The sequence below is a fragment of the Carya illinoinensis genome, chromosome 8, assembly GCF_018687715.1.
Source record: "Carya illinoinensis cultivar Pawnee chromosome 8, C.illinoinensisPawnee_v1, whole genome shotgun sequence".
Taxonomy (NCBI): domain Eukaryota; kingdom Viridiplantae; phylum Streptophyta; class Magnoliopsida; order Fagales; family Juglandaceae; genus Carya; species Carya illinoinensis.
The window spans coordinates 12,484,751-12,489,318 of NC_056759.1; the positions used below are offsets into that span (position 1 = coordinate 12,484,751).

Here is a 4,568-nt window from a genome sequence, read left to right on the forward strand (position 1 = left end):
CTTTGGTCTTTCATTGTGATAGAGACGGTGTGCGACGACAGTGACAGTGTGCTGGGGGAGAGAGAGAGAGAGAGAGAGAGAGAGAGAGAGAGAGAGGTCTAAAAGACACAAAAATGATAGAGTGATCAAGAGTTGAGAGTGACAAGGGAGAGAGGGAGTCGCCCCGGGGGGTTGGGGGGGAGGGTTTTGTTTTAGACTTTTAGTAATAATCAAAACGAAACAATTTTGTATATCCCAAAAAGGCATCGTTTTGATATATATAGGTTATATATATATATATTTATGATGGGGCGGGCCCAACTTGCCCACCACCCCTGATAGATGCAAGTGGATGGCCTCGCCACCCGTATCTAGCGGATGGGGGTGGGGCAATAGGGTGCATAGCCTTGCTACCCACCCCTATATTGCTTCACGGTGAGGAGGTAAACAGTCGGTCATCTCCTCCTCCCATTGGCCATGAATTGAGTCAGGAATTGCTAGCCAAGCTCTCGAAGCTAGTTATAGCGCTTGCTTGTAAACTCTCGAACGAAATTCATGTTGCCCCTTTGAGGGTTGGAGGAAAGCCTTGCATGCGATTTCTCTTGGAAATTTGTGGAGGATTATATGGACCTCGAAAGTCTCCAGATGCTCCACTAGATCTTTGGACTTGTCATAGAGGTCTATTTATGGCACCTCGATTCGGCCTCCCTATGCTTCAAGGCGTTGTTCTCTGTCTACAAGGCCTCAATTTTGCTTTGCCATATGTTTGAGGTTCTCATCCATCTCCCCAAATCTCCTATCCAACTTAGCTATTGCCATTGTCCATCTTAGCTATTTCCTGTTCATGAACCGTGTGTGGGTGCATGGTAGTCAGCATTTTGATCTTGATTTGATCCCATAAATGAAATCAAATCGTTGAAGCAATTTTTTGCCTCTCCTTTAGTTGTGTGATTATCTTGTTGCAAGAACAAAACTTGCGGTCTTGGACTTACGGGTGCCTCTGATGATAAAGTCAAATTGAATGATATGAGCATGGAAAGCTTGGAATTCAGAGAGATTTCAAGGTGTACATGTCGTTCTATCCATAGATTATGCAAAACCCATAATGGCCATGCTCCTATAAGGGCTTGATTTATAGAACTGAACACGGTAATGCCTTTGAGAGCTTAATTCCAGGAATTTAATGCAGTAACCCCTCTGTGACCTAATTTGACTGTTAACAGGGTTGATTTGGTGTGTCAATTCCTCTTAAATTTCTCTATGTTAGTTAATCATGATAAAGTTGTCCAGCAGTGATTTTTGATGAAGCATAATATAAGAGGTTTGAATCTCATGGCAATACGGTGTGTATCGACTCGCCTGCCAATTAGTTGCTTTATTTCAGGTGGGCCTCGCATGACTGAGTCTTTTAATTGTCCGTGATTTTCCTCACCTGGTGAATGTGCTTAGGCCCAACAGTTACTCCGCAAACTCTTGCCTGAGAATTTTATCAAGAGAGTTTTTGTCCCTTGTTATATTTATTGTTGATTTAATATTGTTTAAAATATTTATATATGTAACAATAACTGTTGTAGAGGTCATCTTCCAAAGATTTGCACCTAAAATGTGGAAAAAAATACAAGACAAAACTTTTCTAGATACTAGAATCGGGCACTTTTCAAGTTTAAATTTTTACAACTTATGCGTTTGTAGATTATCTATTGAGAAGTGCTACAATCACACATAAATCTCATAAAAGTAAACTCACAAATTAACAAGTCTTGATGTGATATATTAGATCTATTTTATAATCTAACTTATGACATTAAGTCATGTTAATTTATAAGTTTACTTTTGTGACTAAATCATTTCTTATCTAAATTTCACTAACAAACTCGAAAGATTGAACACCTCTAATAAATAAGATAATATAATATTAACTCAGTATTTGGCAATATTTGGTAGATTGATAAACTCCCTCAAGTTCTTGAAATTTCAAAGAGGAGAGATAAACACATTAAATAAGTCCTAGAGGCTATAGCATTTATTAAACACTACGCGTGAGAACCATATGAATATTCTATCGAAGAGTTGGGGAAGAAATAGGTTCTTTTGGATTGGATTGCTAGCCTTTATTCACATGGTTGTTTCCAGGAGAGTGATCCCTAGCTCGGGGAACGCAAGGATCGAGGATTGGAGAGGAGATTTTTTGAGAAACAATTATCCATATTCAGGGACAAGGGGCAGAACGACCTCTCGATCTACAAACTGCAGCCCAAAAACGAAAACGTCGTCCAGGCAATATTCCCCGTTGCTGCGATCTTCTATGACTAGGACGTTGTCTGGGCCAAGAGCCATGGTAGCGGGAAATGAGTCTATCTATCTCCCTAGCTTTGGTAGATCTCCTCCAATGCAATCCATAGAGATTCCATGAATCCCTTGGTGGATAATTCTAACGACTCAGCAGCAGTACTGCGTACGAGGAGAAACAATAGATTTCGTTAGTTAGGTAGGAACATATAGGTAAGCATAGCCTCCTCTCAAGAACTAACAGTGGACAGCAGATGATCGAAATCCATATTATAATGTTTCTTCTTTAATAAGCAGCCTACTTGCTAACAAAATAATATGGAAACAACTATAACAAAAAGAAAATGAGGGCCAGTAGTACTTACATCGTTTTCATGTATGTAAGGTTCAATTTATGTGTTTATCCCTTGTACTTGAGGCTCTCATATACTTACTGTTTGAGTTAATTTTGAGTGGAGGTATGTTAACGTTCTATCAATTTGGAATGACATTAAAGATGAAGGATCAATAAGTAAGAAGTTCGATCATTTATAATTATTTGGCCAAATTAAATTGCTCTGGTAGGAAATTTCCCTCTTGACCCACTGGGTTGGGCTAGGGCCAGATATTGAGGCCCATCTCAAACTAGATCCTACCCTCCCATGACTCAGAAATTATCAGAAAGTGCCCACAAACCATGTTAGTAGAAATGGAATGTATCGCGAGGGAAAAAAATTGAAGGGGACAGATGGGATACACAAACCTTGACACACGCTCGGGACACCTACCATTAAAAGACCTATGCTGACAAGTGAACAGGAAGCATGGGCAGCCCTCCATTCTCTGACAATGGGAATGAGGAGTGACTATATCAATTGTCTATTGTCAAGATGCCATCTGGGAAGTCACACCGCATTAATGGTATCATCCTGGATGCCACGCTGCATTAATAGCCCCACCTCTAATGTCATGCCGCATTAAAGACCATGGTTGGGGCAACCACAATCATGCTGCATACCCTTGACATAGGGTATGAGAATGTACCCTGAAAATTTATATAAAGACCATGCTCCAAGTATGAATAAATATTTCTGAACTATATTATTCTCCTACAATTCTTTCAGACGAAGTATTGACTTTAGTAGAGAGGCTTCCGAGGCCACTATTGAGTCCACTTTTATCTATGTGATTGCAGTTATAAACATCCTAATCCAAATTGCAGGAACTTAGCCCAAAACACGACCTTATCACTTCCAATTCAGAAGAGAGACAAACATGACAACATTTGTAGCTTATTTAAGATTTTGGATAAGTGTAGACCCATAAATATTTAATATCATATGAACCATCAAATTTGATTAAAAAATTAAAAGAGAATATTGATTAAAGGGCTAGTTTGCCAAATAAATTGCGTTTGATTGTTACCTATTGAATCACAACTTGCAACGGGCAAGTGGTCGCCGAGACATAAGGATCCCACGTACAATCTCTCTCTTGATCGTCAACTGCATTAATATTAATTTATTTAAAACAACCATTTTATTTTAAGGAGAAATGGTAGAGTGACAACCAAATAACTTTTTATTTCTAATTATGTAATAAAATAATCTTTTAAAATTTCATTTTAACTTTTACTCTTGATTTGATATTTCTAAATTTAATAAAAAAAATATTTTATTTAAATTATTTATAAGTTATAAATGAATTGTTAGCCTATCCGTGCTATTTAATAATAGAGAAATATTTTAACTATAAAAAAATTATACAAAAATATATCCACTTGTTGTTGTGATTTAATCTAATGTGTCATTTTGTAAATTTATTTTAATCGTATAATTTAAATAATAATAGTTTGTCAAATGAATTACGTTTGATTTAATAGTAAATATATAGTAAGGTCAACAACAAGCTAGTTGGATTTTCTCCTTTGAAAATGGTTATCCTAAATAAATTATTATTAATGCTGTTGACAATCGTCAATCGAGAGAGATTGTGGGATCATCCGTCTAGGCAACCACTTGCGTCTTGCCCGTCGCATTTGGTAAACTAGCCCTTCAATCAATGTTCTCTTTTGATTTTTTAATCTAATGGGATGGTCCAAATATTTCTATGACGTCTTCACTACTCAAAAATCTTAAATGAGCGGCATTAAATATTGACATGTTTGTCTCTCTTCCGAATTGGACATTAAATTCGGCCAAATAAGCAGAAATGATGAAATTCTTACTTATTATCCTTCATCTTTCATGTCATTCCAAATTGAAAGAAAGTTAACATAATCTTCCACCAAAATTGCCTCCATTAGAAAGCATTTGAAGGTC

The 4,568-nt window shown here is 37.1% G+C and overlaps 1 long non-coding RNA gene across 1 annotated transcript; it reads right to left on the reverse strand.

Annotated features, from left to right (window-relative positions):
* Positions 1–1,858: 1,858 nt before the first annotated feature.
* LOC122317925 lies at positions 1,859–2,756 on the reverse strand. Its single transcript, XR_006244682.1, has 2 exons — positions 2,634–2,756; positions 1,859–2,430 (listed from the first exon to the last, which is right to left on the reverse strand). It is a non-coding gene; the product is annotated as an uncharacterized LOC122317925 (long non-coding RNA).
* Between the last annotated feature and the right edge of the window lie 1,812 nt (positions 2,757–4,568).